At 45.5% G+C, this 13,815-nt stretch overlaps 1 protein-coding gene across 4 annotated transcripts in view; it reads right to left on the bottom strand.

Annotated features, from left to right (window-relative positions):
* Window positions 1-13,815, bottom strand: part of LOC139230007 (ADP-ribosylation factor-binding protein GGA1-like) — a 78,844-nt gene that overhangs the window by 38,587 nt on the left and 26,442 nt on the right. For 2 of the 4 annotated variants that reach the window (XM_070861723.1, XM_070861722.1), the window contains exons 2-3: window positions 4,707-4,791; window positions 2,827-2,902 (exon numbers count right to left, since the gene is read on the bottom strand). The gene's annotated coding sequence lies outside the window, so the exon portion shown is untranslated. Of the gene's footprint in view, window positions 1-2,826; window positions 2,903-4,706; window positions 4,792-13,815 lie in introns of those variants that run through there. The other 2 variants (XR_011587874.1, XR_011587875.1) reach the window with 1 other exon arrangement.

The raw sequence follows: 13,815 nt of genomic DNA, 5'->3' as shown, positions 1-13,815 counted from the left end.
CACTGCCACCCAGCTAAGTGTCATCTGCAAACTTGGAGATATTACATTCAATTCCTTCGTCTAAATCATTAATGTATATTATAAATAGCTGAGGTCCCAGCACTGAACCTTGCGGTACCCCACTAGTCATTGCCTGCCATTCTGAAAAGGACCCGTTTATTCCTACTCTTTGCTTCCTGTCTGCCAACCAGTTCTCTATCCACGTCAATACATTACCCCCAATACCATGTCCTTCAAATTCTTACGACTGATAAAAGATGGCTTGACTGCACTGCTCCCGTCAGTAGAATGGCCCGTAATATTTACTGACAAAAGGCATACATGAAGAATGGCGACTAAGATTAAACACCAGCGACCAAATAATGCTCATGGAACCAAGCCTCCAGCGATGGGGCTAAATTTCCTCGGGGGACTCTCCCGTTAATCCTCCGTAACTTTAGTGAAACTCCGCGAAGACAGCGATTACACCATTTCCCAGGGGTTCCTCACAGAATATTACATTTTTTTTTCAATAATTTAAATATTTAAAATCCTATTAAATAAGGTAAGTTTATTTTCAGACGCTTTAAAATATCAATTTATTTTTCAAAAAATTTAATTTTTGTTTTAAATAACTAATTAAATTCCATTTTGATTAATTTTAAATATGTGATGTTTTTAAAATTTATTTTCAGTGTTTTTGGGGGTATTCCCATTCATATTGGTTATATACTGGTTCCGTATATTGGTAACCACCATAAGTATAAATGGGGTTCCCCCTACTCTGATTGGTTGGTCCGGCTCACGTGATCCCAGTGATGCGTACAAAGCCCAAGCGCTCCTGGAATACGTGGGCCTCTACGAAGGCCTTCGCGTAGAGCCCCAGGACCGCAAGTCTCCGAACCTCATGTACTTTTGTAGAAATCTTTGCATTCGGAGGCATCTGCCAGGAAAGCCTCCAACCGCAAATTCTGGGCCAGAGTTTTTTCCCTCCCGCCTGCCGTAATTTTGGCGGAAGAGCCGAGGAACCCCTGGGAAATGGTGTAATCGCTGTCTTCGCAGAGTTTCACCAAAGTTATGGAGGATTAACAGGAGAGTCCCCCGCGGAAAATTAGCCCCATCGCTGGAGGCATGGTTCCATGAGCATTATTTGGTCGCTGGTGTTTAATCTTAGTCGCCATTCTTCATGTATGCCTTTAGTCAGTAAGTATTATGGGCCATTCACTGACGGGAGCAGTGCAGTCAAGCCATCTCCTGTCCTTGTCCAGCTCATGCACTTCTAGCAAGAGTCACTGGGTAGCAATCAGTGATGGAGATGCTGGCTGATCTTCCTCCTATAAAGCCAAAGCATTGGGATCAAATCCAAGGTGTTCTTGATCCAAATGGCTGAGAGACAGAAAATGTATCTCTGAGCCATTGGGGGAGTGGGGAAGCTCAGGGTACATCCCCGTAGTGGCAATACTTGCAATGTAGGGTCCTCTTCTCACTTAACTACTCCCCCCCCAAAAAACCTTATCTGATTGGAGACATCACAGCCTGCATTTTCTGATCGGGATTATGGCAATGCCGACAGGAACCATTTAAAATAATGTTAATCGAAAAATCTAAGCTCGTGTTTTAGCCTCTCCCTGCAGTGCTGGAAAAACCTGACCATCTTGGAACAGAGGAGGCTGTGGGGAGATCTTATTGAGGTTTATAACATTATGAGGGGCCTAGATAGAGTGGATAGGAAGGGCCTATTTCCCTTAGCAGAGGGGTCAACAACCAGGGGGCATAGACTTAAAGTAATTGGTAGGAGGTTCAGAGGGGATTTTAGGGGAAAGCTTTTCACCCAGAGGGTGGTGGGGGTCTGGCACTCACTGCCTGAAAGGGTGGTAGAGGCAGAAACCCTCACCACATTTAAAAAGTACTTGGATGTGCACTTGAAGTGCCGTAACCTACAGGGCTGCGGACTGAGAGCTGGAATGTGGGATTAGGCTGGGTAGCTCTTTGTCGGTCGGTGTGGACACGATGGGCCGAAATGGCCTCCTTCCGTGCTGTAAATTTCTATGATTCTATAATCTGAAAGGTGCAGTCTATTTGAAAATGATGGAACGATTAGCGAGCGACTAAGTGCAAATTAATACCTGAATGCCGATCAGAATGTACCAGCAACATAATTTAAAAAAAACACAATCTCATAAGCTAAGTGCACAGTCGACTCTAAATTTTGATTGGGTGACATTTCTGGATTGACATTTAGGAACCAAAAAGGACGCTTATCACACCATGCTGGTGACAGACTTCCACTGTGAATGTCACTGAATATCTCAGCTGAGTGATTCTTATTAGTTTTTATAGATTGGGTCGGGGTAGCCAGCAGGCTTCCAGCAAAGAGCAATAAAAAAAGATGACATATATGGGAGAGATCTTTTAACATTCACCCCCACCCCAATTACATGGTGTTGGGGGGGGGGGGGGGGGGGGGTGTGAGGAATGTTCCCTTTAAGCTATGCGGCTGTGCAGCGCTCTAGGGATCTTGCGCAGCTGGCTTTACATGGCCTGTGCAACGCCTTAAAGGGGCTGCGCGGCACCAAAAAAATGTACAAGCAAAATTGGGCGTGGAGGGTATTTCCACACAATGACCCCACCCCTAAACAAAATTCAACATAATGCAAAACCGTATTTTTAATTTATTTGTTATTTAAAAAAAAACACTGGTCCTGTAAATTCTATTTGCAAGTACTCAATGCTAGGAAAGTATATTAAATAAGAATTCAGAGCTTCAATTCGTGCATAACTTTGATAGCGGTCAAGGTCATTTAACACTCAAAAGGGCTTCAGACAAAGAGATGCGGTAGACCTTACCGTCAAGGCCTGAGCAGCTTCCCATTCCTGAGGGGACTGGATCTTGTGTGCCAGAAATCTTGTGGCAAGCTGGGGACTGAAGGAAGGGAGGGGGAAGAAAGAGACAATATTATTGCATATGCAAGTCACGGGAGGGGCAAACACAGCGCGTAACTCAACAAAAAACAAAGCAGAACGTTAAAAGGTTGCCGTTTATATAGTCTTGGCAGTGCCATGAATTAAGAAATAATCTGCATGCACATTTTAAAAGTACCAACATGGAGACAGGCCATTCGGGCCCAACCAGTCCGTCTCAGTGTTTACCCTCCACGTGAGCAAATAGTTCTAATTGCAATTATAGAACACAAGAAATAGGAGCAGGAGCAGGCTGAGGGGAGACCTCATTGAGGTGCATAAAATTATGAGTGGCTGAGATATAATGGATAGAAAGGGCCTATTTCCCTTAACAGAAGAGTCAACAACTATGGGGCATAAATTTAAAGTAACTGGTAGAAGGTTTATAGGGGATTTGAGGGGAAATTTCTTCACGCAGAGGGTGGTGTGGGTCTGGAACTCACTGCCTGAAAGTGTGGTAGAGGCAGAAACCTTCACCACATTTTAAAAGTACTTGGATGTGCACTTGAAGTGCCGTAACCTACAGGGCTACGGACCTAGAGCTGGAAAGTGGGATTAGACTGGGTAGCCTCTTGTTGGCTGGCACAGACACAATGGGCTAAAATGGCCTCCTTCTGTGCTGTAAACTTCTGTGATTCTATGAGTAGGCCATCCAGCCCCTCGAGCCTGCTCCGCCATTCAAGAAGATCATGGCTGATCTTCGCCCTCAACTCTACTTTCCTGCCTGATCCCCATAAGACTTGATTCCCCTAGAGTCTAAAAATCTATCTGTCACAGCCTTGAATATACTCAATACTTTGCCCACTCTGTTCCCCATATCCCTTTTCCATCAGCCACCTCTCCAATTTAATCTTAAATGCTGACTTGGTTTTTAGATCAACCACTAACCCTGGCAGCGAATCCCATAGCCTTACAACTCCCCACGGGTGCCTGGAGCATCCATTACCCCACGCAAACAACCAACTCTTTACGTCTTGAGCCCAGAAGCTGAGTGAAGGGTTACCACAGCCAAGCCCGATCCCGTCGCGATGTCCAGCAGGAGTCGTTTAAGGTAGCGGACTCCAGAAGAGATTACAGTCATGAACATACTGCAAACCTAGACTAGACTAACTGTGCAGATATGGAGATCTGCTCGAGCCTGTGGTTCTACAATACACTATTTCTGCACCTACTGGTGTCATTCGTATACAACGAACCTCAATACAACATCCAGTTTTTCTGGGCTCCCGGACAGGACTAATATTTTCTCCCACTGATTCAGATCAGCAGATCGCAGTAGCTTCTTCAACCACTAAAGAAAGACTTGCATTTATGTAGTGCCTTTCACAACCACCGCTTTACAGACAATTAAGTACTTTGAAGTGTAGTCACTGTTGTAATGTGGGAAACGCGACAGCCAATTTGCGCAAAGCAAGCTCCCACAAACAGCAATGTGATAATGAGCAGATAATCTGTTTTTGTTATGTTGAATAAACTAACCATAGCAGCCAAGATATACAAGGTGGCAAAGGTTATTGCAGATCAATCACCAACAAATAAATATTTTTGTAACATTTTTCCTACATTACAACAGTGACTACACTTCAAAAAGTACTTCATCGGCTGTAAAGCGCTTTGGAATGTCTGGTGGAGGTGAAAGGCACTATATAAATGCAAGTCTTTCTTTCTTTGAATAATCAACTCAAAACAGTGGCTGCCCTTCCCATTACTGTGCTGGTTCCCCCCCTGCCCCCTCCCCCTCACCCCCGCCCCTCTCCCCAACCTACCCTTCCAATTCAGTGTTCAGTTGATCGCAGAATGCTTGAATGTAGTCCCATTGCAGCTCCCTGTTTAAAGGATTTGTGGCTTTATCTGCATGGAACAAAAACAAGATAAATAAGGTTGTTATAAGTTCAAGTCACTGAATCTTCCTGGCAGAATCAAGTCACTCTAGGATCAGAAAATTATTAATCAGTTTCCTGACTTCCAAACCATCATAGAATGCTGCAGCGCAGAAGGAGGCCATTCAGCCCATTGTGTCTATGCTGGATCTTTGAAAGCACTATGCAATTAGTCCCATTTTTTTCTCCTGAAGGCCCAAACTTAGGTTGAGGCACTGGCCACCTTCCTGTACATCGGCCAAGAGTCATTGTTCACATGACTTCTGATGAATGTTAGCAGATTAATAGATCTTTAGGAGAGGGGAGCAACCCAGAGCCTTCTGAGCCCGTCTTCGCCTGAAAGCTGAGCAGCAATCGGGAGCAGGAACCCTTCCTAGTGAAAATGTCAGCTGTGGCTCAGTGGGCAGCACATTCACCTTGTCAGAAGATTGTGTGTTCAAATCCCACTCCAGGGACTTGAGCACATAATTCTAGGCTGACACTCTAGTGCAGTGCTGAGGGAGTGCTGCACTGTCAGAGGTGCCGTCTTTCGGATGAGACTTAAACCGAGGCCCCATTGGCCCTCTCAGGTGGATGTAAAAGATCCCATGGCACTATTTCGAAGAAGAGCAGGGGAGTTTTCCCCAGTGCCCTGGCCAATATTTATCCCTCAATCAATGTAACAAAAACAGTTTATCACATTGCTGTCCCGTGCGCAAATTGGCTGCCGCGTTTTCCACATTACAACAGTGACTATACTCTAAAAATACTTCATTAGTGTAAAGCGCATTGAGACATGTGGTGGTCATGAAAGGCGCTTTAAAAAAATGCAACTCTTTCTTTCTTTTGAAAGGGCGCCGAGGGAAATTACAGGACCCTGACACCCTTCACCCCACTTGAGATCAGCTCTATAATGTCAAATAATACTTAACTGGGCTCTGAATGACTAGTTGCTTCATTTGAATTGATGATGAAAGATCATTGGCACAGACACGATGGGCCGAATGTCCTCTTTCTGTGCTGTGTCATTCTTTGATGTTTTCCCCCTGTTGCCAACTTCATCTCTTCCCGAAGGCACAACCTCTTGTAGGAATAATGGCCATTAACCGTGAGTCTTGCGGAGTGCTGAATTTAGCTGTTTCTCCCCCGCCCAACCCTAACTTAGGTCGTCATCGTCATCATCGTAGGCAGTCCTTCGGAATCGAGGAAGACTTGCTTCCACTCTAAAAGTGAGTTCTCAGGTGACTGAACAGTCCAATTCGGGAATTACAGTCTCTGTCACAGGTGGGACAGACAGTGGTTGAAGGAAAGGGTGGGTAGGGAGACTGGTTTGCCGTACGCTCCTTCCGCTGCCTGCGCTTGCTTTTTGCATGCTCTTAGGTACACTACGATCAGTTGTACTTTCTTTACTGGCTGCCCCAGCTGAGATCAGCTAACACAGGTCAAGGGTCGAAGTTGGACCATTCTTGGTTTGGACCACTCAGCTACTCACAGAGCCATCAGGGAAGCAGTGTAAAGTGATTGGATTAATGATCCTTCATCACGACATTCATTGTGTCTGTTTGAGGATTGCTAAGACGTCAACTTATATTTATGTAGCGCCTTTAACGTAAAACATCCCAAGGCGCGTCACAGGTGTGTTATGTTTTTCGACACTATGAGGAGACATTAGGGCAGATGACCAAAAGCTTGGTCGAAGAGGTAGGTTTTAAGGAGCATCTTAAAGAAGGAGAGAGAAGTAGAGAGGCGGAGAGGTTTAGAGAGGGAAGTTTAGGGAGGGAATTCCAGGGCTTAGGGCCCAGGCAGCTGAAGGCACGGCCACCGATGGTGGAGCGATTAAAATAGTTGATGTGCAAAAGGCCAAAATAGGTGGAGTGCAGAAGTCATGGGGAGATTATAGGGCTGGAGGAGGTTATAGAGAGAAGGAGGGGTGAGGCCAAGGATGACATTTTTTTTTTAAATTGAAGCATTTCTTAATTGGGAGTCCATGTCGGTCAGCGAGCGCAGGGGGAAATGGGTGAGTGGGACTTGGTGCGAGTTAGGACACGGGCGGCTGGGTTTTGGATGACCTCAAGTCTCTGGAGTGTAGAACTAGGGAGGGCGGCCAGGAGTGCGTTGGAATAGCCAAGTCGCTATTAAACCTCGTGGTGTAGTTTGATTTATATAGCAGCGCTCTTCACGAAACACAATGAGCTAAGGCACACAATTAAAGGCTATCGGAGGACCCGTACGAACAAAGAAACATAGAAACATAGAAAATAGGTGCAGGAGTAGGCCATTCGGCCCTTCTAGCCTGCACCGCCATTCAATGAGTTCATGGCTGAACATTCAACTTCAGTACCCCATTCCTGCTTTCTCGCCATACCCCTTGATCCCCCTAGTAGTAAGGACCTCATCTAACTCCTTTTTGAATATATTTAGTGAATTGGCCTCAACAACTTTCTGTGGTAGAGAATTCCACAGGTTCACCACTCTCTGGGTGAAGAAGTTCCTCAGCATCTCGGTCCTAAATGGCTTACCCCTTATCCTTAGACTGTGACCTCTGGTTCTGGACTTCCCCAACATTGGGAACATTCTTCCTGCATCTAACCTGTCTAACCCCGTCAGAATTTTAAATGTTTCTATGAGGTCCCCTCTCATTCTTCTGAATTCCAGTGAATACAAGCCCAGTTGATCCAGTCTTTCTTGATAGGTCAGTCCCGCCATCCCGGGAATCAGTCTGGTGAACCTTCGCTGCACTCCCTCAATAGCAAAAATGTCCTTCCTCAGGTTAGGAGACCAAAACTGTACACAATACAGTTTGGCAAAGTGACCGGGCACAGTGAAAGAAATAGATTTTGAAGAAGGGAAAGAGAGACAGAGAAAGGTGATGGGGTTTCGGAACAGAATTCCAGACTACTATGGTAGATGAAGGCCCTGTCACTGAGGTTGAGGAAACAAATACTGGGCTAGACTCAGTAGGGTGCATGTTGAGACTAAGTGAACTGAAGTTACAATTTAGCAACTGATGCACAAACCCCGTCACTGTACACTGGTAAGGTTCTGGTCCAGGGAGCATTGAACTGATTGTAATGTTCAATCTTGAGACACTTTCCACCCGTTTCATCCTGGTAAATATTCTGCGTGCAGTAATTAGTCAATTTGAAATGTTAATTTCCATTTTCCCCCAATGGTTTAGTGAGGAAATGCACTTCCCAGTGTGGCACTACACTAAACAAACCTGGAGCTCCAAGATTGGATCACTGGTCTGTGCCGAGTCTGTTGATTGACAGGCAGTGGCTCGGGATGCTGTTTTTTATTCATTCACGGGATGTGGGCGTCGCTGGCAACGCCAGCATTTATCACCCATTCCTAATTGCCCTCGAGATGGTGATGGTAAGCCGCCTTCGTGGAAACAACTGAGTGGCTCGCTAGGCCATTTCAGAGGGCAGTGAAGAGTCAACCACAGTGCTGTGGGTCTGGAGTCACATATAGGCCCGATCAGGTAAGGACAGCAGATTTCCTTCCCTGGAGTACATTAGTGAACCAGATAGGTTTTTACGACAATCTGGTAGTTCATGGTCACCAGGACTGAGACTAGCTTTTGTATTCCAAATTTTAATTATCTGAATATAAAATACCCAGCTTCCGTGGTGGGATTTGAATTCATGTCTCTGGTTCATTCGTCCAGGCCTCTCGATTACCAGTCCAGTAACATAACGGCTATGCTACCGTACTATTGATCTCGCCATTGCTGGACTGTGGGGGAATTGGACTAAGAATTCCTGCATTTGAGCATTATTCTGTTGCTGAAAAGAGTGCGTGTATGTAAGTTGGGTGAGGATGCTTTGATGCTGTTCAAATGGACTGTCCACTATCTAGCCTCACACGACAAAGAAAGGCCAATTGGACAAGGTACAAGAAGGCTGCTGTCACTCAGGAACACAAGAGTGTTCAGCACAGAGGAGGTGAAAAGGGAGGAAATATTCAACTTTTAACACGATTTTCTCAAGTAAGGTAAACTTGCATACCAGCACCTCCTACACTGAAACACCAACATGCTGTGTCCCCCTTGGCATTTAGCATATTTATTTCCAAGTATATATTCAGGCTGCTGATTCAAGAATAGCAGAAGAAACAACATCTGCCTGGCTCATGAAAATGCAGTAACATCTGACAACATACATAGTAAAATATTTTCTCATGGCACAGAAAAGCCATATCCTTCTTACATACAAGTGCTTCCCAGCTCCCTGTGGGGTAGGAGTGTTTGCTGGAAACACATGCCAGGGGTAGAGTTACAACATTATAGACCGGATTGTTCAACCATGATCCCTATGAACGCAGATCCTTGCCTGAAGAGAAGGAATGTGGCATCAAGCCTAGAGTCTCAGTATCATGTCAGAATTCTCTCGTCTCCTCAAAAGGTCACGTGTTCAAGCCCCACTTCAGGCACTTGAGCATGTAATCCATGCTGACACTTCAGTGCAGTACAACATTCCTACATTTCAACAGTGGCTACACTTCAAAAGTATTTAATTGGCTGTAAAGCACTTTGGGACATCCTGAGGTCATGAAAGGCGACAGATAAATGCTTGTTCTTTCTTTCTAGTACTGAGGGAATGCTGCATTAACAGAAATTTCCACTTGTGGGGAAGAGCATAACTAGAAGCCATCAATACAAGAGAGTCACAAAGAAATTCAATCGGGAATTCAGAAGAAACTTCTTTATCACAGAGCGGTGAGAATGTGGCAGTCGCCATCACAGGGAGTGGGTGAAGCGAATAGTATAGATGCATTAAGGGGAGGCTAGACAAGCATATGAGAGAGAAGGGAATAGAGGGTTATGTTGATAGATTTAGATGAGGAAAGACGGGAGGAGGCTCGAGTGGAGCATAAACGCTGGCATGGACTGGTTGGTCCGAATGGCCTGTTTCTGTGCCGTATATCCAATGTAATCCTATGTAAAGATGGCAGCCATTTTTAACATTGAGGAGTTGATGGACCGGGACATCAACGAGCACAGGGATGATGGGTGGACGGGACTTGGTGCAAGTTAGAATAGGGACAGCTGAGTTTAAGATGGGGTGGAGTTTATCGAGAGTGGAGGGTGGGAGGCATGCCACAAGAGTTCTGGAGCAGTTGAGTCTGGAGGTAACGAAAGCAGGGACAAGGGTTACAGCAGCAGCTGGACAGAGGTGGGGGCGGAGATGGAGTTACCAAGCGTGCTGTAGGTGGTATAAAACAAGCCCATACTTTCACGTTGTGCCGTATATCCTATATAATCCTATGTATTGCTATGTAAGTGTCGTCTTTCTGGTGAGACGTTAAAGCAAGGCTCCAGCTGTCTGCTCGACATAAAAGATCTTGTGGAATCTTTGTGGAGCAGGGGAGTTCTGCTGGTGTCCTGGCCAACATTTACCATCAACCAACACCACCAAAACAGATTAAAACGGTTACTCAACTCCTCACAGTTCGTGGGACTTGGCTGCATGCAAATTGGCTGCTGTGTTTGTCTAAAAAGATAAGTGATTACTGTCGGCTGTCAAATGCTTTGGGACATCCTGAGAATGTGAGAGGCACTATATAAAATGGCAGTTCTTTCCTTGCTGATAATTAGCATAAATACAAACTTCTCTTCATTCACTTTTGGGGGCTGGGGAAGCCACCAATGTTCCCCCTAGGGTGCACGGGCTGCGCATCAATCAGGAGGACCCGAGCAGGCCGCTCACAAGCTGTTGTTGCTGCAAGATACAGTGCATGCGCGACTGCAGATTTAAAGGGACCGGGAAGAATTTTTTTTTAAAAAGAGAGAACATCGGTAGTCACTACAAGTATCTTGACAACTCCCCCACACACCCCTTGCAAATACTTGGAAAGGTTGTAAAGAATGATGCTCCCACACATTGTCGCCTTTAACATTTCCCAATGCAAATCCTACCATTCCTGTTTGATCAACACAGTACGTGCAGAAAGAAGCTTTGCAAAAAGTGGTCGCGAAAATTTTCTGGTTATATGATGAACAATCAAGTTTGGGGCAAAAAACACGGATCAGAAGGTAGCCAATGTAACCCCACTTTTTAAAAAAGGAGGGAGAGAGAGAAAACAGGGAATTATAGACCGGTCAGCCTGACCTCAGTAGTGGGTAAAATGATGGAATCAATTATTAAGGATGTCATAGCAGTGCATCTGGAAAATGGTGACATGATAGGTCCAAGTCAGCATGGATTTGTCAGCATGGATTTGTGAAAGGGAAATCATGCTTGACAAATCTTCTGGAATTTTTTGAGGATGTTTCCAGTAAAGTGGACAAAGGAGAACCAGTTGATGTGGTATATTTGGACTTTCAGAAGGCTTTCGACAAGGTCCCACACAAGAGATTAATGTGCAAAGTTAAAGCACATGGGATTGGGGGTAGTGTGCTGACGTGGATTGAGAACTGGTTGTCAGACAGGAAGCAAAGAGTAGGAGTAAACGGGTACTTTTCAGAATGGCAGGCAGTGACTAGTGGAGTGCCGCAAGGTTCTGTGCTGGGGCCCCAGCTGTTTACATTGTACATTAATGATTTAGACGAGGGGATTAAATGCAGTATCTCCAAATTTGCGGATGATACTAAGTTGGGTGGCAGTGTGAGCTGCGAGGAGGATGCTATTAGGCTGCAGAGTGACTTGGATAGGTTAGGTGAGTGGGCAAATGCATGGCAGATGAAGTATAATGTGGATAAATGTGAGGTTATCCACTTTGATGGTAAAAACAGAGAGACAGACTATTATCTGAATGGTGACAGATTAGGAAAAGGGAAGGTGCAACGAGACCTGGGTGTCATGGTACATCAGTCATTGAAGGTTAGCATGCAGGTACAGCAGGCGGTTAAGAAAGCAAATGGCATGTTGGCCTTCATAGCGAGGGGATTTGAATACAGGGGCAGGGAGGTGTTGCTACAGTTGTACAGGGCCTTGGTGAGGCCACACCTGGAGTATTGTGTACAGTTTTGGTCTCCTAACTTGAGGAAGGACATTCTTGCTATTGAGGGAGTGCAGCGAAGGTTCACCAGACTGATTCCCGGGATGGCGGGACTGACCTATCAAGAAAGACTGGATCAACTGGGCTTGTATTCACTGGAGTTCAGAAGAATGAGAGGGGACCTCATAGAAACGTTTAAAATTCTGACGGGTTTAGACAGGTTAGATGCAGAAAGAATGTTCCCAATATTGGGGAAGTCCAGAACCAGGGGTCACAGTCTGAGGATAAGGGGTAAGCCATTTAGGACCGAGATGAGGAGAAACTTCTTCACCCAGAGAGTGGTGAACCTGTGGAATTCTCTACCACAGAAAGTAGTTGAGGCCAATTCACTAAATATATTCAAAAGGGAGTTAGATGAAGTCCTTACTACTCGGGGGATCAAGGGTTATGGCGAGAAAGCAGGAAGGTGGTACTGAAGTTTCATGTTCAGCCATGAACTCATTGAATGGCGGTGCAGGCTAGAAGGGCTAAATGGCCTGCTCCTGCACCTATTTTCTATGTTTCTATGTTTCTATGTAGAACGCCAAGCCTTGGGTTTTAAAAACCTGTGGCTTGCAGGAGGGAGGTACGGGGTTCCAGTTTTCAGATGCTGGGAGGTTGAGAGTGTGCAGCGAAGGTTCACCAGACTGATTCCCGGGCTGACAGGACTGACAGATGAAGAAAGACTGGATCGACTAGGCTTATATTCACTGGAATTTAGAAGAATGAGAGGGGATCTCATAGAAACATATAAAATTCTGATGGGACTGGACAGGTTAGATGCAGGAAGAATGTTCCTGATGTTGGGGAAGTCCAGAACCAGGGGTCACAGTCTAAGGATAAGGGGTAAGCCATTTAGGACCGAGATGAGGAGAAACTTCTTCACTCAGAGAACTGTGAACCTGTGGAATTCTCTACCACAGAAAGGTGTTGAGGCCAGTTCGTTAGATATATTTAAAAGAGAGTTAGATGTGGCCCTTATGGCTAAAGGGATCAAGGGGTATGGAGTGAAAGCAGGAATGGGGTACTGAAGTTGCATGATCAGCCATGATCATATTGAATGGTGGTGCAGGCTCGAAGGGCCGAATGGCCTACTCCTGCACCTATTTTCTATGTTTCTATGTTTAAGATGCTCCTTAATACATACCTACCGAGTATTTCGTCACCTGCCCCAGTATTTCCTTAAGTGGCTCAGTGTCAAATTTTGTTTGATGACACATCTGTGAAGCACTTTGGGATATTTTACTATATTTAAAGGTGCTATACAAATGCCAGCTATTGTATAAAAGAGAAGCCATGAGACAAATTATTCCAGAAACGCAAGTCACATCTTTCATTGGGGCTTGGGTACAAACTTCTGTACAAAACTAGTAAATTGCCTATGACGTGGCCCAGTCAGCTGATGAACATAGTGGCCCGAACCTGCTACTACACTATCAGTTTACACAGCAAAATTGCAAACCTTGCAAACTATCGCCCATCTTCAACCTCCCTTTCCCCTCCAAAGTCCTTGAAGGTGTTGTCGCCTCCCAAATCTGTCCTCATCTTTCCCGCAATTCCACGTTTGAATCCCTCCAGTCCGGATTCCGTGCCTGCCACAGTAATACAACGGCTCTCATCAAAGTCACAAATTACATCATTTGTGACTGAGATAAAGGCAAACTATCTCTCCTCATCCTTCTGGACCTGTCTGCAGCCTTTGACAGGGTTGGCCGCTTTATCCTTCTCCAACGCCTCTCCAATGTTGTCCTGCTGGGTGGGACTGCACTTGCCTGGTTCCATTCTTATCTATCTAATCGTAGCCAGAGAATCACCTGCAACGGCTTCTCTTCCCGCCCCTGCATTGTTACCTCTATCCTTGGCCCCCTCCTATTTCTCATCTACATGTTGCCCCTTGGCGACACCATCTGAAAACACAGCGTCAGTTTCCACAAGTACGCATATGACACCCAGCTCTACCTCAGTGCCACTCCTCTCGACCTCTCCTCAGCCTCTAAATTGTCAAGACTGCTTGTCCGACATCCAGTTCCGGATG

The sequence above is a fragment of the Pristiophorus japonicus genome, chromosome 19, assembly GCF_044704955.1.
Source record: "Pristiophorus japonicus isolate sPriJap1 chromosome 19, sPriJap1.hap1, whole genome shotgun sequence".
Lineage (NCBI taxonomy): Eukaryota > Metazoa > Chordata > Chondrichthyes > Pristiophoridae > Pristiophorus > Pristiophorus japonicus.
The sequence above is the reverse complement of the archived record's forward strand: the minus strand, read 5'-3'. Positions and strand labels throughout refer to the sequence as shown.